Source organism: Haliotis rufescens, unplaced genomic scaffold (assembly GCF_023055435.1).
Source record: "Haliotis rufescens isolate VD_foot unplaced genomic scaffold, xgHalRufe1.0.p SCAF_35, whole genome shotgun sequence".
NCBI lineage: Eukaryota > Metazoa > Mollusca > Gastropoda > Lepetellida > Haliotidae > Haliotis > Haliotis rufescens.
The window spans coordinates 4764009-4791438 of NW_025964057.1; the positions used below are offsets into that span (position 1 = coordinate 4764009).

At 42.9% G+C, this 27430-nt stretch overlaps 1 protein-coding gene across 2 annotated transcripts in view; it reads left to right on the forward strand.

Annotated features, from left to right (window-relative positions):
- Positions 1-27430, forward strand: part of LOC124127404 — a 48909-nt gene that overhangs the window by 14834 nt on the left and 6645 nt on the right. Inside the window, exons 2-3 of one of the 2 annotated variants that reach the window (XM_048381050.1) lie at positions 20493-20885; positions 21955-26863. The gene's annotated coding sequence lies outside the window, so the exon portion shown is untranslated. The remainder of the gene's footprint in view (positions 1-20492; positions 20886-21954; positions 26864-27430) is intronic. The other variant, XM_048381051.1, reaches the window with a different exon arrangement.

Sequence of the window (27430 nt, forward strand, 5' to 3'; positions counted from 1 at the left end):
TACCTGGTGCACGGTGATTACACTAGAGACGTTGTCATATGTACCTGGTGCACGGTGATTACACTTGAGACGTTGTCATATGTACCTGGTGCACGGTGATTACACTGGAGACGTTGTCATGTGTACCTGGTGCACGGTGATTACACTAGAGACGTTGTCATGTGTACCTGGTGCACGGTGATTACACTAGAGACGTTGTCATGTGTACCTGATGCACGGTGATTACACTTGAGACGTTGTCATATGTACCTGGTGCACGGTGATTACACTGGAGACGTTGTCATGTGTACCTGGTGCACGGTGATTACACTAGAGACGTTGTCATGTGTACCTGATGCACGGTGATTACACTTGAGACGTTGTCATATGTACCTGGTGCACGGTGATTACACTGGAGACGTTGTCATGTGTACCTGGTGCACGGTGATTACACTAGAGACGTTGTCATGTGTACCTGGTGCACGGTGATTACACTAGAGACGTTGTCATATGTACCTGGTGCACGGTGATTACACTAGAGACGTTGTCATGTGTACCTGATGCACGGTGATTACACTTGAGACGTTGTCATATGTACCTGGTGCACGGTGATTACACTGGAGACGTTGTCATGTGTACCTGGTGCACGGTGATTACACTAGAGACGTTGTCATATGTACCTGGTGCACGGTGATTACACTAGAGACGTTGTCATATGTACCTGATGCACGGTGATTACACACGGAGACGTTGTCGTGTGTACCTGATGCACGGTGATTACACTAGAGACGTTGTCATATGTACCTGATGCACGGTGATTACACTAGAGACGTTGTCATATGTACCTAATGCACGGTGATTACACTAGAGACAGTGTCATGTGTACCTGATGCACGGTGATTACACTAGAGACGTTGTCATATGTACCTGGTGCACGGTGATTACACTGGAGACGTTGTCATATGTACCTGATGCACGGTGATTACACTAGAGACGTTGTCGTGTGTACCTGGTGCACGGTGATTACACTAGAGACGTTGTCATATGTACCTGATGCACGGTGATTACACTTGAGACGTTGTCATATGTACCTGATGCACTGTGATTACACTAGAGACGTTGTCATGTGTACCTGGTGCACGGTGATTACACTAGAGACGTTGTCATATGTACCTGATGCACGGTGATTACACTAGAGACGTTGTCATGTGTACCTGATGCACGGTGATTACACTAGAGACGTTGTCATATGTACCTGGTGCACGGTGATTACACCGGAGACGTTGTCATATGTACCTGGTGCACGGTGATTACACTAGAGACGTTGTCATATGTACCTGGTGCACGGTGATTACACACGGAGACGTTGTCATATGTACCTGGTGCACGGTGATTACACTAGAGACGTTGTCATATGTACCTGGTGCACGGTGATTACACTTGAGACGTTGTCATATGTACCTGGTGCACGGTGATTACACTGGAGACAGTGTCATGTGTACCTGGTGCACGGTGATTACACTTGAGACGTTGTCATATGTACCTGGTGCACGGTGATTACACTGGAGACAGTGTCATGTGTACCTGGTGCACGGTGATTACACTTGAGACGTTGTCATATGTACCTGATGCACGGTGATTACACTAGAGACGTTGTCATATGTACCTGGTGCACTGTGATTACACTGGAGACGTTGTCATATGTACCTGGTGCACTGTGATTACACTGGAGACGTTGTCATGTGTACCTGATGCACGGTGATTACACTAGAGACGTTGTCATATGTACCTGGTGCACGGTGATTACACTAGAGACGTTGTCATATGTACCTGGTGCACGGTGATTACACTGGAGACGTTGTCATGTGTACCTGGTGCACGGTGATTACACTAGAGACGTTGTCATATGTACCTGGTGCACGGTGATTACACTAGAGACGTTGTCATATGTACCTGGTGCACGGTGATTACACTAGAGACGTTGTCATATGTACCTGATGCACGGTGATTACACTGGAGACAGTGTCATGTGTACCTGGTGCACGGTGATTACACTTGAGACGTTGTCATGTGTACCTGGTGCACTGTGATTACACACGGAGACGTTGTCATATGTACCTGATGCACGGTGATTACACTGGAGACGTTGTCATATGTACCTGATGCACGGTGATTACACATGGAGACGTTGTCATGTGTACCTGATGCACGGTGATTACACTGGAGACGTTGTCATATGTACCTGGTGCACGGTGATTACACTAGAGACGTTGTCGTGTGTACCTGGTGCACGGTGATTACACTAGAGACGTTGTCATATGTACCTGGTGCACGGTGATTACACTAGAGACGTTGTCGTGTGTACCTGGTGCACGGTGATTACACTAGAGACGTTGTCGTGTGTACCTGGTGCACGGTGATTACACTAGAGACGTTGTCATATGTACCTGATGCACGGTGATTACACTAGAGACGTTGTCGTGTGTACCTGGTGCACGGTGATTACACTGGAGACGTTGTCATATGTACCTGATGCACGGTGATTACACTAGAGACGTTGTCATATGTACCTGATGCACGGTGATAACACCGGAGACGTTGTCATATGTACCTGGTGCACGGTGATTACACTAGAGACGTTGTCATATGTACCTGGTGCACGGTGATTACACTGGAGACGTTGTCATATGTACCTGATGCACGGTGATTACACACGGAGACGTTGTCATGTGTACCTGGTGCACGGTGATTACACTAGAGACGTTGTCATGTGTACCTGGTGCACGGTGATTACACTAGAGACGTTGTCATATGTACCTGGTGCACGGTGATTACACTAGAGACGTTGTCATGTGTACCTGGTGCACTGTGATTACACTAGAGACGTTGTCATATGTACCTGGTGCACGGTGATTACACTTGAGACGTTGTCATATGTACCTGGTGCACGGTGATTACACTAGAGACGTTGTCATGTGTACCTGGTGCACGGTGATTACACTGGAGACGTTGTCGTGTGTACCTGATGCACGGTGATTACACACGGAGACGTTGTCATGTGTACCTGATGCACGGTGATTACACTAGAGACGTTGTCATATGTACCTGGTGCACGGTGATTACACTAGAGACGTTGTCATATGTACCTGGTGCACGGTGATTACACTAGAGACGTTGTCATGTGTACCTGGTGCACTGTGATTACACTAGAGACGTTGTCATATGTACCTGGTGCACGGTGATTACACTTGAGACGTTGTCATATGTACCTGGTGCACGGTGATTACACTAGAGACGTTGTCATGTGTACCTGGTGCACGGTGATTACACTGGAGACGTTGTCGTGTGTACCTGATGCACGGTGATTACACACGGAGACGTTGTCATGTGTACCTGATGCACGGTGATTACACTAGAGACGTTGTCATATGTACCTGGTGCACGGTGATTACACTAGAGACGTTGTCATATGTACCTGGTGCACGGTGATTACACTAGAGACGTTGTCATGTGTACCTGGTGCACGGTGATTACACTAGAGACGTTGTCATGTGTACCTGATGCACGGTGATTACACTGGAGACGTTGTCATATGTACCTGGTGCACGGTGATTACACCGGAGACAGTGTCAGGTGTACCTGGTGCACGGTGATTACACTGGAGACGTTGTCATATGTACCTGATGCACGGTGATTACAGCAGAGACGTTGTCATATGTACCTGACGCACTGTGATTACACCGGAGACGTTGTCATATGTACCTGATGCACGGTGATTACAGCAGAGACGTTGTCATATGTACCTGACGCACTGTGATTACACCGGAGACGTTGTCATATGTACCTGATGCACGGTGATTACAGCAGAGACGTTGTCATGTGTACCTGGTGCACTGTGATTACACTGGAGACGTTGTCATATGTACCTGGTGCACTGTGATTACACTGGAGACGTTGTCATATGTACCTGGTGCACTGTGATTACACTGGAGACGTTGTCATGTGTACCTGGTGCACGGTGATTACACTAGAGACGTTGTCATGTGTACCTGGTGCACGGTGATAACACCGGAGACGTTGTCATATGTACCTGATGCACTGTGATTACACTAGAGACGTTGTCATGTGTACCTGGTGCACGGTGATAACACCGGAGACGTTGTCATATGTACCTGGTGCACTGTGATTACACTGGAGACGTTGTCATATGTACCTGGTGCACGGTGATTACACACGGAGACGTTGTCATGTGTACCTGATGCACTGTGATTACACTGGAGACGTTGTCATATGTACCTGGTGCACTGTGATTACACACGGAGACGTTGTCATATGTACCTGATGCACTGTGATAACACCGGAGACGTTGTCATATGTACCTGATGCACTGTGATTACACACGGAGACGTTGTCATATGTACCTGATGCACTGTGATTACACACGGAGACGTTGTCATATGTACCTGGTGCACGGTGATTACACTGGAGACGTTGTCATATGTACCTGATGCACTGTGATTACACACAGAGACGTTGTCATATGTACCTGATGCACTGTGATTACACTAGAGACGTTGTCATATGTACCTGGTGCACGGTGATTACACCGGAGACAGTGTCATGTGTACCTGGTGCACGGTGATTACACACGGAGACGTTGTCATATGTACCTGGTGCACGGTGATTACACTAGAGACGTTGTCATATGTACCTAATGCACGGTGATTACACACGGAGACGTTGTCATGTGTACCTGATGCACGGTGATTACACACGGAGACGTTGTCATATGTACCTGGTGCACGGTGATAACACCGGAGACGTTGTCATATGTACCTGATGCACTGTGATTACACACGGAGACGTTGTCATATGTACCTAATGCACGGTGATTACACACGGAGACGTTGTCATGTGTACCTGATGCACGGTGATTACACACGGAGACGTTGTCATATGTACCTGGTGCACGGTGATTACACTAGAGACGTTGTCGTGTGTACCTGGTGCACGGTGATTACACACGGAGACGTTGTCATATGTACCTGGTGCACGGTGATAACACCGGAGACGTTGTCATATGTACCTGATGCACTGTGATTACACACGGAGACGTTGTCATATGTACCTGGTGCACGGTGATTACACACGGAGACGTTGTCATATGTACCTGATGCACGGTGATTACACCGGAGACGTTGTCATGTGTACCTGGTGCACGGTGATTACACACGGAGACGTTGTCGTGTGTACCTGGTGCACTGTGATTACACTAGAGACGTTGTCATATGTACCTGGTGCACGGTGATTACACCGGAGACGTTGTCATATGTACCTAATGCACGGTGATTACACACGGAGACGTTGTCATGTGTACCTGATGCACGGTGATTACACACGGAGACGTTGTCATATGTACCTGGTGCACGGTGATTACACTAGAGACGTTGTCGTGTGTACCTGGTGCACGGTGATTACACATGGAGACGTTGTCATATGTACCTGGTGCACGGTGATTACACACGGAGACGTTGTCGTGTGTACCTGGTGCACGGTGATTACACTAGAGACGTTGTCGTGTGTACCTGGTGCACGGTGATTACACTAGAGACGTTGTCATGTGTACCTGGTGCACGGTGATTACACTAGAGACGTTGTCGTGTGTACCTGATGCACGGTGATTACACACGGAGACGTTGTCATATGTACCTGGTGCACGGTGATTACACTAGAGACGTTGTCATATGTACCTGATGCACGGTGATTACACTAGAGACAGTGTCATGTGTACCTGGTGCACGGTGATTACACTAGAGACGTTGTCATATGTACCTGGTGCACGGTGATTACACTAGAGACGTTGTCATATGTACCTGGTGCACGGTGATTACACTAGAGACGTTGTCATGTGTACCTGGTGCACGGTGATTACACTAGAGACGATGTCATATGTACCTAATGCACGGTGATTACACATGGAGACGTTGTCATGTGTACCTGATGCACGGTGATTACACACGGAGACGTTGTCATATGTACCTGGTGCACGGTGATTACACTAGAGACGTTGTCATGTGTACCTGGTGCACGGTGATTACACTAGAGACGTTGTCATGTGTACCTGGTGCACGGTGATTACACACGGAGACGTTGTCATGTGTACCTGGTGCACGGTGATTACACTAGAGACGTTGTCATGTGTACCTGGTGCACGGTGATTACACTAGAGACGTTGTCATATGTACCTGATGCACGGTGATTACACTAGAGACGTTGTCATGTGTACCTGATGCACGGTGATTACACTAGAGACGTTGTCATGTGTACCTGATGCACGGTGATTACACACGGAGACGTTGTCATATGTACCTGGTGCACGGTGATTACACTAGAGACGTTGTCATGTGTACCTGATGCACGGTGATTACACTAGAGACGTTGTCGTGTGTACCTGATGCACGGTGATTACACTAGAGACGTTGTCATGTGTACCTGATGCACGGTGATTACACCGGAGACGTTGTCATATGTACCTGATGCACTGTGATTACACTGGAGACGTTGTCATATGTACCTGATGCACGGTGATTACACACGGAGACGTTGTCATATGTACCTGATGCACGGTGATTACACTAGAGACGTTGTCATATGTACCTGGTGCACGGTGATTACACTGGAGACGTTGTCGTGTGTACCTGGTGCACGGTGATTACACTGGAGACGTTGTCATGTGTACCTGGTGCACGGTGGTGATTACACTGGAGACGTTGTCATATGTACCTGGTGCACTGTGATTACACTGGAGACGTTGTCATATGTACCTGGTGCACGGTGATTACACCGGAGACGTTATCATATGTACCTCATACACGGTGATTACACCGGAGACGTTGTCATATGTACCTGGTGCACGGTGATTACAGCAGAGACGTTGTCAAATGTATTTGGTGCACGGTGATTACACTCGTGTACAACCAACACGTGTACAACCAACACGTGTATAACCAACTCGTGTACAACCAACATGTGTACAACCAACTCGTGTACAATCAACTCCTTACAATCAGCACGTGTACAACTAACTCGTGTACAACCAGCTCGTGTACAACCAACATGTGTACAACAAACTCCTTTACAACCAACATGTGTACAACCAACTCGTCTACAACCAACTCGTGTACAACCAACTCGTGTACAGCCAACTCGTGTACAACCAACATTTTTTACAACAAACTCCTTTACAACCAACATGTGTACAACCAACTCGTGTACAACCAACATGTGTACAACCAACTCGTCTACAACCAACTCGTCTACAACAAACTCGTGTACAACCAACTCGTGTGTAACCAACTCGGGTACGACAAACATGTGTACAACCAACTCGTGTACAACCAACATGTGTACAACAAACTCCTTTACAACCAACATGTGTACAACCAACTCGTCTACAACCAACTCGTCTACAACCAACTCGTGTACAGCCAACTCGTGTACAACCAACATGTGTACAACAAACTCCTTTACAACCAACATGTGTACAACCAACTCGTGTACGACCAACATGTGTACAACCAACTCGTCTACAACCAACTCGTCTACAACCAACTCGTGTACAACCAACTCGTGTGTAACCAACTCGTGTACGACAAACATGTGTACAACCAACTCGTGTACAACCAACATGTGTACAACCAACTCGTGTGTAACCAACTCGTGTATAACCAACACGTGTACATCCAACTCGTGTATAACCAACTCGTGTACAACAAACGTGTACAACCAACTCGTGTACAACCAACTCGTGTACAACCAACACGTGTACATCCAACTCGTGTACAACCAACTCGTGTATAACCAACTCGTGTACAACAAACGTGTACAACCAACATGTGTACAACCAACTCGTGTGTAACCAACTCGTGTATAACCAACACGTGTACATCCAACTCGTGTACAACCAACTCGTGTATAACCAACTCGTGTACAACAAACGTGTACAACCAACTCGTGTACAATCAACTCCTTACAATCAGCATGTGTACAACCAACACGTGTACAATCAACTCATGTACAACTAACTCGTATACAACAAACGTGTACAACCAACACGTATATAACCAACACGTGTACAACCAACTCGTGTACAACCAACACGTATATAACCAACACATGTACAACTAACTCGTATACAACAAACGTGTACAACCAACACGTGTACAATCAACTCATGTACAACTAACTCGTATACAACAAACGTGTACAACCAACACGTATATAACCAACATGTGTACAACCAACTCGTGTACAACAAACACGTATATAACCAACACGTATGCAACGAACACGTATATAACCAACACGTGTACAACGAACTCGTGTACAACAAACACCTGTTTAACAAACACGTATATAACCAACACATGCACAACAAACTCGTGTACTACCAACTCATGTACAACCAAGCGCAAGAGACTGAATCTAAGACAGGTCTACATGGGAAGATGCGCTTCAGCTTGACTTACACTCTCTGATAATATATAAGTTTGATAGAAGAAGACAAATTTAAATTGAAAAGAAGCCCCTGTGGAAAACGGGAACTTCATTTGGGACTATAGCATATTACAGTCAGGGCTGGCGGAATGGAAAATAATATAGTACAGGAATTATGAGAAGGACTACGTTAAGCAATCGATGCAAGTAACTATTAATTACAATTCTGTCATCATCGATCATTCTAGCAACATGTACGTTCTCACTGAGTACGTGTGCTGCACAGTCATCCTCACTAAGTTACTGTACATCCTCACTAAGTTACTATATATCCTCACTAAGTTTCTGTACATCCTCACTAAGTTACTGTACATCCTCACTAAGTTACTGTACATCCTCACTAAGTTACTGTACATCCTCACTAAGTTTCTGTACATCCTCACTAAGTTACTGTACATCCTCACTAAGTTTCTGTACATCCTCACTAAAGTTCTGTACATCCTCACTAAGTTTCTGTACATCCTCACTAAGTTACTGTACATCCTCACTAAGTATCTTTACGTCCTAACTAAGTTACTGTACATCCTCACTAAGTTACTGTACATCCTCACTTAGTTTCTGTACATCCTCACTAAGTATCTTTACGTCCTAACTAAGTTACTGTACATCCTCACTAAGTTACTGTACATCCTCACTTAGTTTCTGTACATCCTCACTAAGTATCTTTACGTCCTAACTAAGTTACTGTACATCCTCACTAAGTTACTGTACATCCTCACTAAGTTACTGTACATCCTCACTAAGTTTCTGTACATCCTCACTAAGTTACTGTACATCCTCACTAAGTTACTGTACATCCTCACTAAGTTACTGTACATCCTCACTAAGTTACTGTACATCCTCACTAAGTTACTGTACATCCTCACTAGGTTACTGTACATCCTCACTAAGTTACTGTACATCCTCACTAAGTTACTGTACATCCTCACTAAGTTACTGTACGTTCTCACTAGGTTACTGTACGTTCTCACTAGGTTAATGTACGTCCTCACTAAGTTACTGTACATCCTCACTAAGTTACTGTACGTCCTCACTATGTTACTGTACATCCTCACTAAGTTTCTATACATCCTCACTAAGTTACTGTACATCCTCACTAAGTTTCTGTACATCCTCACTAAGTTACTGTACATCCTCACTAAGTAATTGTACATACTCACTAAGTTACTGTACGTTCTCACTAGGTTACTGTACATCCTCACTAAGTTACTGTACATCCTCACTAAGTTACTGTACATTCTCATTAAGTTACTGTACATCCTCACTAATTTACTGTACATCCTCACTAAGTTACTGTACATCCTTATTAAGTTACTGTACATCCTCACTAAGTAACTGTACATTCTCACTAAGTTACTGTACATCCTCACTAAGTTACTGTACATCCTCACTAAGTTACTGTACATTCTCATTAAGTTACTGTACATTCTCAATAAGTTACTGTACATCCTCACTAAGTTACTGTACATCCTCACTAAGTTACTGTTCGTTCTCACTAGGTTACTGTACGTCCTCACTAAGTTACTGTACGTCCTCACTAAGTTACTGTACATTCTCACTAAGTTACTGTACATTCTCACTAAGTTACTGTACGTTTTCACTAGGTACTGTACATCCTCACTAAGTTACTGTACATCCTCACTATGTTACTGTAATCCTCACTATGTTACTGTATATCCTCACTATGTTACTGTACATCCTCACTATGTTACTATACATCCTCACTAAGTTACTGTACATCCTCACTATGCTACTGTACATCCTCACTAAGTTATTGCACATCCTCACTAAGTTACTGTACGTCCTCACTGTGTTACTGTACATCGTCACTAAGTTATTGTACGTCCTCACTAAGTTACTGTACATCCTAACTAAGTATCTTAACGTCCTCACTAAGTTACTGTACATCCTCACTAAGTTACTGTACGTCCTCACTAAGTTACTGTACATCCTCACTAAGTTACTGTACATCCTCACTAATTTACTGTACATCCTCACTAGGTTACTGTACGTCCTCACTAAGTTACTGACCGTTCTCACTAAGTTTCTGTACATCCTCACTAAGTTTCTGTACATCCTCACTAAGTTTCTGTACATCCTCACTATGTTACTGTACATCCTCACTAAGTTTCTGTACATCCTCACTAAGTTTCTGTACATCCTCACTATGTTACTGTACATGCTCACTAAGTTTCTGTACATCCTCAGTAAGTTACTGTACGTTCTCACTAGGTTACTGTACGTCCTCACTAAGTTACTGTACATCCTCAATAACTTTCTGTACATCCTCACTAAGTTACTGTACATCCTCACTAAGTTTTTGTACATCCTCACTAAGTTTCTGTACATACTCACTAATTTACTGTACATCCTCACTAAGTTTCTGTACGTCCTCACTAATTTACTGTACGTCCTCACTATGTTACTGTACATCCTCACTGAGTTTCTGTACATCCTCACTAAGTTTCTGTACATCCTCACTAATTTACTGTACATCCTCACTAAGTTTCTGTACATCCTCACTAAGTTTCTGTACATCCTCACCAAGTTTCTGTACATCCTCACTAATTTACTGTACATCCTCACTAAGTTTCTGTACGTCCTCACTAATGTACTGTACATCCTCACTATGTTACTGTACATCCTCAATAAGTTTCTGTACATCCTCACTAAGTTTCTGTACATCCTCACTAAGTTTCTGTACATCCTCACCAAGTTTCTGTACATCCTCACTAATTTACTGTACATCCTCACTAAGTTTCTGTACGTCCTCACTAATTTACTGTACTTCCTCACTAAGTTACTGTACATCCTCACTAAGTTTCTGTACATCCTCACTAAGTTTCTGTACATCCTCACTAAGTTTCTGTACATCCTCACTAAGTTTCTGTACATCCTCACTATGTTACTGTACATCCTCACTAAGTTTCTGTACATCCTCACTAAGTTTCTGTACATCCTCACTATGTTACTGTACATGCTCACTAAGTTTCTGTACATCCTCAGTAAGTTACTGTACGTTCTCACTAGGTTACTGTACGTCCTCACTAAGTTACTGTACATCCTCAATAACTTTCTGTACATCCTCACTAAGTTACTGTACATCCTCACTAAGTTTTTGTACATCCTCACTAAGTTTCTGTACATACTCACTAATTTACTGTACATCCTCACTAAGTTTCTGTACGTCCTCACTAATTTACTGTACGTCCTCACTATGTTACTGTTCATCCTCACTGAGTTTCTGTACATCCTCACTAAGTTTCTGTACATCCTCACTAATTTACTGTACATCCTCACTAAGTTTCTGTACATCCTCACTAAGTTTCTGTACATCCTCACCAAGTTTCTGTACATCCTCACTAATTTACTGTACATCCTCACTAAGTTTCTGTACGTCCTCACTAATTTACTGTACATCCTCACTATGTTACTGTACATCCTCAATAAGTTTCTGTACATCCTCACTAAGTTTCTGTACATCCTCACTAAGTTTCTGTACATCCTCACCAAGTTTCTGTACATCCTCACTAATTTACTGTACATCCTCACTAAGTTTCTGTACGTCCTCACTAATTTACTGTACTTCCTCACTAAGTTACTGTACATCCTCACTAAGTTTCTGTACATCCTCACTAAATTTCTGTACATCCTCACTAAGTTATTGTACATCCTCACTAAGTTTCTGTACATCCTCACTAAGTTTCTGTACATCCTCACTAAGTTTCTGTACGTCCTCACTAAGTTTCTGTACATCCTCACTAATTTACTGTACATCCTCACTATGTTACTGTACATCCTCACTAAGTTTCTGTACGTCCTCACTAAGTTTCTGTACATCCTCACTAAGTTTCTGTACATCCTCACTAAGTTTCTGTACATCCTCACTAAGTTTCTGTACATCCTCACTAAGTTACTGTACGTTCACACTAAGTTACTGTACATCCTCACTAAGTTACTGTACATCCTCACTTAGTTACTGTACGTCCTCATTTAGTTACTGTACGTTCTCACTAGGTTACTGTACGTCCTCACTAAGTTACTGTATGTCCTCACTAAGATACTGTACATCCTCACTAAGTTTCTGTACATCCTCACTAATTTACTGTACATCCTCACTAAGTTTCTGTACGTCCTCACTAAGTTACTGTACGTTCTCACTAGGTTACTGTACATCCTCACTAAGTTACTGTACGTCCTCACTATGTTACTGTATATCCTCACTAAGTAACTGTACATCCTCACTAAGTTACTGTACATCCTCACTAAGTTACTGTACATCCTCACTTAGTTACTGTAAATCCTCACTAAGTTACTGTACGTTCTCACTAGGTTACTGTACGTCCTCACTAAGTTACTGTACATCCTCACTAAGTTACTGTACATCCTCACTAAGTTACTGTACGTCCTCACTAAGTTACTGTACATCCTCAATAAGTTACTGTACGTCCTCACTAAGTTACTGTACATCCTCAATATGTTACTGTATATCCTCACTAAGTTACTGTACATCCCCACTAAGTTTCTGTACATCCTCACCAAGTTTCTGTACATCCTCACTAATTTACTGTACATCCTCACTAAGTTTCTGTACGTCCTCACTAATGTACTGTACATCCTCACTATGTTACTGTACATCCTCAATAAGTTTCTGTACATCCTCACTAAGTTTCTGTACATCCTCACTAAGTTTCTGTACATCCTCACCAAGTTTCTGTACATCCTCACTAATTTACTGTACATCCTCACTAAGTTTCTGTACGTCCTCACTAATTTACTGTACTTCCTCACTAAGTTACTGTACATCCTCACTAAGTTACTGTACGTCCTCACTAAGTTACTGTACATCCTCACTGAGTTTCTGTACATCCTCACTAAGTTTCTGTACATCCTCACTAATTTACTGTACATCCTCACTAAGTTTCTGTACATCCTCACTAAGTTTCTGTACATCCTCACCAAGTTTCTGTACATCCTCACTAATTTACTGTACATCCTCACTAAGTTTCTGTACGTCCTCACTAATGTACTGTACATCCTCACTATGTTACTGTACATCCTCAATAAGTTTCTGTACATCCTCACTAAGTTTCTGTACATCCTCACTAAGTTTCTGTACATCCTCACCAAGTTTCTGTACATCCTCACTAATTTACTGTACATCCTCACTAAGTTTCTGTACGTCCTCACTAATTTACTGTACTTCCTCACTAAGTTACTGTACATCCTCACTAAGTTTCTGTACATCCTCACTAAGTTTCTGTACATCCTCACTAAGTTTCTGTACATCCTCACTAAGTTTCTGTACATCCTCACTATGTTACTGTACATCCTCACTAAGTTTCTGTACATCCTCACTAAGTTTCTGTACATCCTCACTATGTTACTGTACATGCTCACTAAGTTTCTGTACATCCTCAGTAAGTTACTGTACGTTCTCACTAGGTTACTGTACGTCCTCACTAAGTTACTGTACATCCTCAATAACTTTCTGTACATCCTCACTAAGTTACTGTACATCCTCACTAAGTTTTTGTACATCCTCACTAAGTTTCTGTACATACTCACTAATTTACTGTACATCCTCACTAAGTTTCTGTACGTCCTCACTAATTTACTGTACGTCCTCACTATGTTACTGTTCATCCTCACTGAGTTTCTGTACATCCTCACTAAGTTTCTGTACATCCTCACTAATTTACTGTACATCCTCACTAAGTTTCTGTACATCCTCACTAAGTTTCTGTACATCCTCACCAAGTTTCTGTACATCCTCACTAATTTACTGTACATCCTCACTAAGTTTCTGTACGTCCTCACTAATTTACTGTACATCCTCACTATGTTACTGTACATCCTCAATAAGTTTCTGTACATCCTCACTAAGTTTCTGTACATCCTCACTAAGTTTCTGTACATCCTCACCAAGTTTCTGTACATCCTCACTAATTTACTGTACATCCTCACTAAGTTTCTGTACGTCCTCACTAATTTACTGTACTTCCTCACTAAGTTACTGTACATCCTCACTAAGTTTCTGTACATCCTCACTAAATTTCTGTACATCCTCACTAAGTTATTGTACATCCTCACTAAGTTTCTGTACATCCTCACTAAGTTTCTGTACATCCTCACTAAGTTTCTGTACGTCCTCACTAAGTTTCTGTACATCCTCACTAATTTACTGTACATCCTCACTATGTTACTGTACATCCTCACTAAGTTTCTGTACGTCCTCACTAAGTTTCTGTACATCCTCACTAAGTTTCTGTACATCCTCACTAAGTTTCTGTACATCCTCACTAAGTTTCTGTACATCCTCACTAAGTTACTGTACGTTCACACTAAGTTACTGTACATCCTCACTAAGTTACTGTACATCCTCACTTAGTTACTGTACGTCCTCATTTAGTTACTGTACGTTCTCACTAGGTTACTGTACGTCCTCACTAAGTTACTGTATGTCCTCACTAAGATACTGTACATCCTCACTAAGTTTCTGTACATCCTCACTAATTTACTGTACATCCTCACTAAGTTTCTGTACGTCCTCACTAAGTTACTGTACGTTCTCACTAGGTTACTGTACATCCTCACTAAGTTACTGTACGTCCTCACTATGTTACTGTATATCCTCACTAAGTAACTGTACATCCTCACTAAGTTACTGTACATCCTCACTAAGTTACTGTACATCCTCACTTAGTTACTGTAAATCCTCACTAAGTTACTGTACGTTCTCACTAGGTTACTGTACGTCCTCACTAAGTTACTGTACATCCTCACTAAGTTACTGTACATCCTCACTAAGTTACTGTACGTCCTCACTAAGTTACTGTACATCCTCAATAAGTTACTGTACGTCCTCACTAAGTTACTGTACATCCTCACTAAGTTTCTGTACATCCTCACTATGTTACTGTACATCCTCAATATGTTACTGTATATCCTCACTAAGTTACTGTACATCCCCACTAAGTTTCTGTACATCCTCACTATGTTATTGTTCATCCTCACTATGACCGCCTCCGTGGTCTTGTGGTAGAGCGTCCGCCCGGAGAGCGGAAGGTCCAGGGTTCGATCCCGGGCCGCGTCATACAAAAAGACGTTAAAAGATTGTACTTGTTGTTACCCTGTCTGGCGCTCGGCATTAAGGGGCTAAAACAAGGACTGGTCGGCTCGGAGTCAGTATACTGTGTCTGAGTGGGGTATTCATGTTAAACTGCGGCATGGTATCTCAGTGAGCTAGCACTATAAATCGGCATCAGTCCGGACTAGTACAAGCAGCCACACACACACATACACGTGCATGCACGTCGCTATATAAGTGCAATAATCTTGGACGCGACGTTAAACCCGATTTCACCTCACCTCATCCTCACTATGTTACTGTACATCCTCACTATGTTACTGTACATCCTCACTAGTTTCTGTACATCCTCACTAAGTTACTGTACATCCTCACTAAGTTTCTGTACATCCTCACTAAGTTTCTGTACGTCCTCAATAAGTTTCTGTACATCCTCACTAATTTACTGTACATCCTCACTAAGTTACTGTACATCCTCACTATGTTACTGTACATCCTCACTAAGTTACTGTACATCCTCACTAAGTTACTGTACATCCTCACTAAGTTTCTGTACATCCTCACTAAGTTTCTGTACGTCCTCACTAAGTTTCTGTACATCCTCACTAATTTACTGTACATCCTCACTAATTTACTGTACATCCTCACTAAGTTACTGTACATCCTCACTATGTTACTGTACATCCTCACTAGTTTCTGTACATCCTCACTAAGTTACTGTACATCCTCACTAAGTTTCTGTACATCCTCACTAAGTTTCTGTACGTCCTCACTAAGTTTCTGTACATCCTCACTAATTTACTGTACATCCTCACTAATTTACTGTACATCCTCACTAAGTTACTGTACATCCTCACTATGTTACTGTACATCCTCACTAAGTTACTGTACATCCTCACTAAGTTTCTGTACATCCTCACTAAGTTTCTGTACGTCCTCACTAAGTTTCTGTACATCCTCACTAATTTACTGTACATCCTCACTAAGTTACTGTACATCCTCACTATGTTACTGTACATCCTCACTAAGTTACTGTACATCCTCACTAAGTTACTGTACATCCTCACTATGTTACTGTACATCCTCACTAAGTTACTGTACATCCTCACTAAGTTACTGTACATCCTCACTATGTTACTGTACATCCTCACTGAGTTACTGTACATCCTCACTAAGTTACTGTACATCCTCACTAAGTTTCTGTACATCCTCACTAAGTTACTGTACATCCTCACTATGTTACTGTACATCCTCACTATGTTACTGTACATCGTTACTGTAAATCCTCACTAAGTTACGGTATATCCTCACTATGTTACTGTACATCATCACTAGGTTACTGTACATCCTCAATATGTTACTATACATCCTCACTATGTTACTGTACATCCTCACTATGCTACTGTACATCCTCACTAAGTTATTGCACATCCTCACTAAGTAACTGTACGTCCTCACTATGTTACTGTACATCCTCACTAAGTTATTGTACGTCCTCACTAAGTTACTGTACATCCTCACTAAGAATCTTTACGTCCTCACTTAGTTACTGTACATCCTCACTAAGTTACTGTACATCCTCACTAAGTTACTGTACATCCTCACTAAGTTACTGTACATCCTCACTAAGTTGCTGTACATCCTCACTATGTTACTGTAATCCTCACTAAGTTACTGTATATCCTCACTATGTTACTGTACATCCTCACTATGTTACTGTACATCCTCACTATGTTACTATACATCCTCACTAAGTTACTGTACATCCTCACTATGCTACTGTACATCCTCACTAAGTTACTGTACATCCTCACTAAGTATCTTTACGTCCTCACTAAGTTACTGTTCGTTCTCACTAAGTATCTTAACGTCCTCACTAAGTTACTGTACATCCTCACTAAGTTTCTGTACCTCCTCACTAAGTTACTGTATGTTCTCACTAAGTTACTGTACGTACTAACTAAGTTACTGTACGTCCTCACTATGTTATTGTACGTCCTCACTATGTTACTGTACATCCTCACTAAGTTACTGTACATCCTCACTAAGTTACTGTACATCCTCACTAAGTTGCTGTACATCCTCACTATGCTACTGTACATCCTCACTAAGTTATTGTACATCCTCACTAAGTTACTGTACGTCCTCACTATGTTACTGTACATCCTCACTTTGTTACTGTACATCCTCACTAAGTTATTGTACGTCCTCACTAAGTTACTGTACATCCTCACTAAGTATCTTTACGTCCTCACTAAGTTACTGTACGTTCTCACAAGTTACTGTACGTCCTCACTAAGTTACTGTACGTCCTCACTATGTTACTGTACATCCTCACTATGTTACTGTACATCCTCACTAAGTTATTGTACGTCCTCACTAAGTTACTGTACATCCTCACTAAGTATCTTTACGTCCCCACTTAGTTAGTGTACATCCTCACTAAGTTACTGTACATTCTCATTAAGTTACTGTACATCCTCACTTTGTTACTGTTCATCCTCACTAAGTTACTGTACATCCTCACTAAGTTACTGTACGTTCTCACTAGGTTACTGTACGTCCTCACTAAGTTACTGTACGTCCTCACTATGTTACTGTACATCCTCACTAAGTTACTGTACATCCTCACTAAGTTACTGTACATCCTCACTAAGTTATTGTACGTCCTCACTAAGTTACTGTACATCCTCACTAAGTATCTTTACGTCCTCACTAAGTTACTGTACATCATCACTATGTTACTGTACATCCTCACTAAGTTACTGTACATCCTCACTATGTTACTGTAATCCTCACTAAGTTACTGTATATCCTCACTATGCTACTGTACATCCTCACTAAGTTATTGCACATTCTCACTAAGTTACTGTACGTCCTCACTAAGTTACTGTACATCCTCACTAAGTTATTGTACGTCCTCACTAAGTTACTGTACATCCTCACTAAGTATCTTTACGTCCTCACTAAGTTACTGTACATCCTCACTAAGTATCTTTATATCCTCACCAAGTTACTGTACGTCCTCACTAAGTTACTGTACATCCTCACTAAGTTACTGTACATCCTCACTAAGTTACTGTACATCCTCACTATGTTACTGTACGTCCTCACTAAGTTACTGTATATCCTCACTAAGTTACTGTACATTCTCTCTATGTTACTATACATCCTCACTAAGTTACTGTACATCCTCACTATGTGACTGTACATCCTCGCTGTTACTGTACATCCTCACTAAGTTACTGTACATCCTCACTAAGTTACTGTACATCCTCACTATGTTACTGTACATCCGCACTATGTTACTATACATCCTCACTAAGTTATTGTACATCCTCACTAAGTTACTGTACGTCCTCACTATGTTACTGTACATCCTCACTTTGTTACTGTACATCCTCACTAAGTTATTGTACGTCCTCACTAAGTTACTGTACATCCTCACTAAGTATCTTTGCGTCCTCATTAAGTTACTGTACGTCCTCACTATGTTACTGTACATCCTCACTTTGTTACTGTACATCCTCACTAAGTTATTGTACGTCCTCACTAAGTTACTGTACATCCTCACTAAGTATCTTTGCGTCCTCACTAAGTTACTGTACGTTCTCACTAAGTTACTGTACGTCCTCACTAAGTTACTGTACGTCCTCACTATGTGACTGTACATCCTCACTATGTTACTGTACATCCTCACTAAGTTTCTGTACATCCTCACTAAGTTATTGTACGTCCTCACTAAGTTACTGTTCATCCTCACTAAGTATCTTTACGTCCTCACTAAGTTACTGTACATCCTCACTAAGTATCTTTACATCCTCACTAAATTACTGTACGTCCTCACTAAGTTACTGTACGTCCTCACTAAGTTACTGTACATCCTCACTAAGTTACTGTACATCCTCACTATGTTACTGTAATGCTCACTAAGTTACTGTATTTCCTCACTATGTTACTGTACATCCTCACTATGTTACTGTACATCCTCACTAAGTTACTGTACATCCTCACTAAGTTACTGTACATCCTCACTATGTTACTGTACATCCTCTCTATGTTACTATACATCCTCACTAAGTTATTGTACATCCTCACTAAGTTACTGTACGTCCTCACTATGTTACTGTACATCCTCACTTTCTTACTGTACATCCTCACTAAGTTATTGTACGTCCTCACTAAGTTACTGTACATCCTCACTAAGTATCTTTGCGTCCTCACTAAGTTACTGTACGTCCTCACTATGTTACTGTACATCCTCACTTTGTTACTGTACATCCTCACTAAGTTATTGTACGTCCTCACTAAGTTACTGTACATCCTCACTAAGTATCTTTGCGTCCTCACTAAGTTACTGTACGTTCTCACTAAGTAACTGTACGTCTTCACTAAGTTACTGTACGTCCTCACTATGTTACTGTACATCCTCTTTATGTTACTGTACATCCTCACTAAGTTTCTGTACATCCTCACTAAGTTATTGTACGTCCTCACTAAGTTACTGTACATCCTCACTAAGTATCTTTACGTCGTCACTAAGTTACTGTACATCATCACTATGTTACTGTACATCCTCACTAAGTTACTGTACATCCTCACTAAGTATCTTTACGTTCTCACTATGTTACTGTACATCCTCACTAAGTTTCTGTACATCCTCACTAAGTCATTGTACATCCTCACTAAGTTACTGTACATCCTCACTAAGTATCTTTACGTCCTCACTAAGTTAGTGTACATCATCACTATGTTACTGTACATCCTCACTAAGTTACTGTACATCCTCACTAAGTATCTTTACGTCCTCACTAAGTTACTGTACATCCTCACTAAGTTACTGTACATGTGCTGCACATTCTTCCAGGCGCACCATGATACGACACCCCTCTGTTCGCCGTGGACGACCTTGGCAGTGATGGACGCCACCGTGCCGCCCTATTCCACTGTCCAGCACAGTCGACCCTCCTACCTCGACCCTCCACCGTCTTACGATGAAGCCGTGTACGGTTTCACGGCCACGCCAATCACCACGGCCCCCACAACTCCGTCAGCGATCTCACCGGCCAGGGAAGGCGTTCACAGGTCTACAGGAGATGCGAGGCGCATGCGCAATACGCCTTCTACTGCCATTGAAGACGCCGCTCGGGTTCCGATAATGTCGGAAGTGACGTCACAGCAGATTCGGAACTCAACTCATCTCAGCGATCACCCAGAAGGCGTGTTAATGATATACCCCGGTCACGTGGAACAAACTCGCGTGAGTAAAGGGGTCTGATTTGGGGCAATCTAGAGTTTGGTTGTTTTTTTGTCAGTTATGAAATGGAATGGGTACATGTGTTAAATTCAGACCTCAGTAGGCCCCTCCATAGTATTTAACAAATAAGTATAATTATCAAAATAAAAGAATTTAGGGAAATAAAAGATTGCTACGGGCACCTGTCGTGGTGTATTGAGATGCGGCGACGCCAATCTGTGATACATTTGTTTGATAAACAACATTGCTACGGGCACCTGTCGTGATGTATTGAGATGCGGCGACGCCAATCTGTGATACATTTGTTTGATAAATAACATTGCTACGGGCACCTGTCGTGATGTATTGAGATGCGGCGACGCCAATCTGTGATACATTTGTTTGATAAATAACATTGCTACGGGCACCTGTCGTGATGTATTTAGATGCGGCGACGCCAATCTGTGATACATTTGTTTGATAAATAACATTGCTACGGGCACCTGTCGTGATGTATTAAGATGCGGCGACGCCAATCTGTGATACATTTGTTTGATAAATAACATTGCTACGGGCACCTGTCGTGATGTATTGAGATGCGGCGACGCCAATCTGTGATACATTTGTTTGATAAATAACATTGCTACGGGCACCTGTCGTGATGTATTGAGATGCGGCGACGCCAATCTGTGATACATTTAGTTGATAAATAACATTGCTACGGGCACCTGTCGTAGCGCAATGAGATGAGGCGACGCCAATCTGTGATCCACTTAGATACATATAAGACTCGATGGACGTCTCCCAAATACCATAATTAAGTAACAATATCTGTAAAATGCATTCAAAACAAAGTTACAAAATGTCATTGTAAACACGCATTGCTCTCTCTCTCTCTCTCTCTCTCTCTCTCTCTCTCTCTCTCTCTCTCTCTCTCTCTCTCTCTTGCATGAACTTGCATGAACTCTCAAATGTTATTTTTGTTTTCTTATCATAGACTCAGTAGACATAAGTGTTCTGCTTACCTCTCCCGTCAGATATTATCCTATGTGTGTATACAACGTTTAATGGTGTCTTCTGCTTATGTCAACAGAATAACAACAGTCGCAGACATCGCTCCGGCCCTGGGCAACCCCCCTCCCGTGCCATGACGAGGCTGCTGATCGTGGGAGCAGTGCTGACAGTGTTGATGGTGTTGGCGGGGTTTGTGGTCGGCATCGTCACCAGGGACCCTATTCACGACAAATCGGATGATGATACCGAGTGGAGGTCAACAATACGACCTTGACCTCTGTAGTATACATAATGACCTTGACCTTACCTATGCTTCTCGTTCGGAAGTGGCTAGCCGGAGGAGACAAGAGACGTTAGTGCGTTGACCTTGATATTCAACCTTTACCTTGCACCAGAAACAACCTTACAGCTGCTGGTGAACGCGACCTCTCGTCTGGCATTGATGACCTCTCGTGCACATCAACAGACCGCCACATATCCGTCCACTTCTGCTTCTTCAGCTGGTTCACAGTTCGGACTGCGCATCGGCAACTTGTGATATGAAGAGACGGAGCCTAGCTTAATCTATTCTTCCGCGTGTTGTCTGGACATGACTGATCGCACAAGTCTTCCAACAACCGCAGCAATCGCGAGATGTCCATGCAGACCCCAGCATGATTCTGATATGTTCCTGGTTATCAATAGATGATCTTGGTGATCCACTGTTCTAAATGATGTTCTGGCGGAATCCGTTATGTCCGATCTTCCCGTGACAAGGGAGTTAAATGACAATAAAAGTCCAGATTCCACTTTTGCCGAACTAGGCTGGAATTTCGTTGCTCGATCGTAGCGTCACCAGTGGCTATTACGAGTTATTGACCAATCAGATTCCACCTCGCATATCACTTGCCTTTGCTTCAAACAAGATGGCGGCGCCCAGTAAAGACGATCTGACCAATAGTCAGGAACTCTTTTGTATTTGGAACATATCTGGCGACGCCCATTAACGGGACACACGCTTGGCAAATCTTGCAGTCGACGGAAATCTACACGTTGAAATTAGTGTTGTTTACGAACCGGGTGTCTAGTTTGTTACGCGATTTTAATTGAACTATGCATAGACTCGTTGGTCCAGCCAAAACTCCGAAATTCCAGCCTTGTTCATCAAGGGTGGATGGAAACTGGATTACTATAGTCAGTTAACTCCCTTGCATCCATTCGCCGGTGTTCCCCACATCCATTCATCGGTGTTCCCCCAAATCAGCTCCCCAGTGTTCCCCACATTCGTTCCTCAGTGTTTCCTACATCCGTTCCCTGGTGTTCCCCACGTCTGTTCCCTACAACCGTTCCGTACATCCGTTCCCTACTACCGTTCCCTACGTCTGTTCCCTACATCCATCCCCCACTGTTTCCTACATACGTTCCCCGGCGTTCCCAACATCCGTTCCTCACAGTTCCCAACATCCGTTCCCCACTGTTCCCCACATTCATTCACAGTTGTTCCCCCACATCCGTTTCCTGATGTTCCTCACATCTATTCCCCAGCGTTTCACACATCCGTTCCTCACAGTTCCCAACATCCATTCCACGCTGTTCCCCACATCCATTCCCCAGTGTTTCACACATTCATTCACCATTGTTCCCCCACATCCGTTCCACGCTGTTCCCCACATCCATTCTTCAATGTTCCCCACATCCATTCCCCAGTGTTTCACACATTCATTCACCATTGTTCCCCCACATCCGTTCCACGCTGTTCCCAACATACGTTCCCTACAAGTCTTCCACACATCCATTCCCCGGGGTTCCACACATCCGTTCGTCACAGTTCCCAACATCCATTCCCCACTGTTCCCACATTCATTCACAGTTGTTCCCCCACATCCGTTCCCTGATGTTCCCAAACATCTATTCCCCGGCGTTCCACACATCCGTTCCTCACAGTTCCCAACATCCGTTCCTCACAGTTCCCAACATCCGTTCCCCACTGTTCCCCACATTCATTCACAGTTGTTCCCCCACATCCGTTCCCTGACGTTCCCCACATCCATTCCCCGGCGTTCCACACATCCGTTCGTCACTGTCCCCAACATCCGTTCCTTACAAGTCTTCCCCACATCCATTCCCCGGCGTTCCACACATCCGTTCGTCACTGTTCCCAACATCCGTTCCTTACAAGTCTTCCCCACATCCATTCCCCGGCGTTCCACACATCCGTTCCTCACTGTTCCCAAAATCCGTTCCCCAGTGTTCCCCACATCCATTCCCCGGCGTTCCACACATCCGTTCCTCACTGTTCCCAACATCTGTTCCCCACTGTTCCCCACATCCATTCCCCAGTGTTCCCCACATTATGGTTAGATGTAAACATAGTTTGTCTTCTCATAATACTACAAGAACATTTAAAGTGAGAATTATTTATTTCAAATTTTGTTATTTTTTAGGATTCATATTTTGTATGTTTGAGTCGCATGTTAACTGTTTCGGCATCACTCGAGTGCAAAATTCGATCAAGCTTCTTTGCTTGAAATAATTAAAATGGGTGTATTGATTGATCAAAAAAGGCAAATCTTTCCGCGATCGTCAGAATTCGTCTGGGTCTGCCATACTTGTGACGTCATAAGCGTCGGCGATGATGTGTGTTGAGTCGGCGGAGATTAGCCAGGGCCTTTGCCACAGTGATGTCGGAGCACAGAAACATAGCAATTAAATGTCTTCCAGATAAAGGCCTTCTGCCTCCCCTCCAGATATATTGTCTCAGGATCGTAGACTCGAATTGAACCATGCGACTAGGAACAGGTAGTAACTGTTTGTGACCTGGCTGATTGTGCGACATCGTTCCCGACGGCGTGGATTGCAACAACCCTGATTTGTGTGGTTCTGCGGATGTCATACCCGTGTATAGAGTTGTCTGGACGCTGGAAGATGACAAGATGTGTCTCTCCCCCTACCACAGATGACCCCCGGACAAAGATAGCCTCCGGACCACACAAAAATAGTTGTTTCTTTCAATACTTTTTAAATCACTAGACAGTTTTACATCTTGTGTTTTTGCAAGTGGTATATAGTTTCAAAATTAATTGCAATATACATTTCATCTATAACATACTGTGCTGTTTTCCATGTCGATTGACGCGTGGTGAACTGATTGCTATACTGTGTGGTGTACTAAGTACCTTTGTGTCATGTGTACTGATGTGTATAAGGCCCCATGTGTTGTAATGCCATATTTACCACGACCAGGGAAGGCGTGTTTGGGCTAATGGCGATGTAATATTATCATGTAAAGGGACCATTTCTACAAACCATATATAATTTGCTCTGGAAAGACGTACTAGAGCTAACGGTGTTGTATGAATCATATATATCAAGACCAGAGAAGATATAGTAGGACTAACGGTGTTGTATAGATCATATATATCACGACCACAGAAGATATAGTAGGACTAACGGTGTTGTATAAATCATATATATCACGACCACAGAAGATATACTAGGGCTAACGGTGTTGTATGAATCAGATTTATCACGATCAGAGAAGATATACTAGGGCTAACGGTGTTGTATGAATCATATATATCACAACCAGATAAGATATAGTAGGGCTAACGGTGTTGTATGAATCAGATTTATCACGATCAGAGAAGATATAGTAGGGCTAACGGTGTTGTATGAATCATATATATTACGACCAGAGAAGATATAGTAGGGCTGACGTTGTTGTATAAATCATATATATCACGACCACAGAAGATATAGTAGGACTAACGGTGTTGTATAAATCATATATATCACGACCACAGAAGATATAGTAGGACTAACGGTGTTGTATGAATCATATATATCATGACCACAGAAGATATAGCAGGGCTAACGTTGTTGTATGAATCATATATATCACGACCACAGAAGATATAGTAGGGCTAACGGTGTTGTATGAATCATATATATCATGACCACAGAAGATATAATAGGGCTAACGGTGTTGTATGAATCATATATATCACGACCACAGAAGATAAAGTAGGGCTAACGTTGTTGTATGAATCATATATATCACAACCAGAGAAGATAATAGTAGGGCTTACGGCGTTATATACTAGTACATCTAGATATCTCGACCAGAGAAGATATAGTAGTGCTAACGGTGTTGTATGAATCATATATATCACGACCACAGAAGATATAGTAGGGCTAACGGTGTTGTATAAGTCATATATATCACGACCAGAGAAATATAGTAGGGCTAACGGTGTTGTATGAATCATATATATCACGACCACAGAAGATATAGTAGGGCTAACGGTGTTGTATAAGTCATATATATCACGACCACAGAAGATATAGTAGGGCTAACGGTGTTGTATAAGTCATATGTATCACGACCAGGTGGGTGTGCTTGGGCACATGTTGTATCAAATCATTTATTCCACAATCAGGGAGGTTTACATTATATATTCCACAATCAGGGAAGAGTGAGTCGACTAACTCCCAGCCATACTGCTGACCTACTGACTCATTTTCTGTGTGTTGTCTGTGCTGTAGCCTCCGACGACGTCTTTGTAGTTCACCGCAACGACTCCAACACCATTTAGGCGAATACTGAGACTTGTATATTACAGAGATGATAACTAGTGGAATAAACGTGCAGTCCCGTCATCTTGTTGTCAGTGTCGTTAAGAGCAGCATGTCGGGCTCGTCCGGGACATGATGGCGCGCGGGACATCTTCAGTGGTGGCTGGATGAGGTCGTGCTGTCAGATCGATGAAGCGGCGACTGACCAGAACTCGGTAAGAGCGACGGGCATCGCTCATCTCTCGTATCGATCTCTACCTTTCATCCCTCCAACAGACCTATCCCATTTGCTGTGGCAGGCTGAGTGCCATTGTCGTCGTGGTCTTGCTCTGAGGATGATGGCACGGTGTAGAGGACGTCACGGCGAGATGGAGACTTTACAGATGTAAAAATGGTGGATCGTCAAGAGGCAGGTCTTAGTACTACTGGCTGGGGTTGGTAGATGTTTTGTGTATTCCCAAATGTACCCGTGTTTATCACAGACGGACCGCCATTAACATCCTTCTAAGGACGAGGCCATTATGTATCAGGAGGGGTGTATTTGGTTGGAACGGGATATAGAGATAGACGATGACAGATGAATGGGGACTGGTGACAGGGGTAATATTGATATCCCCACCTTCCAACTGACCGCTGTTCTTCTTGGAGGCCTACCGTAGTCAGGATGAGGGCATCAGGGCGGGGTACCCTGACTCGCACAGTCATAAGCATTGTGTATATGTCTTTGTTTGCTATGGTAACGCGGCTTAAGGCTATCCTCGACTAGACATTGAACATGTCCGATCTTTAAGCAGAAGTTGTGCAGTTGAAGGTGACTAACACCCCACTGATATCGACCACTGTGTATCGACCTGCGTCTACAGGGGGATATTGTTTTAGTGTGTGTTGTGTTATTGTTTTATCACAATGTGTTACACTTGACAGTAAGGGGGGTGAGGTGCATGTGTTTTGGGGGGTGGGGGAAGGGCCGTATTGTGTGTTGTGTTAATGTTTTATCACAA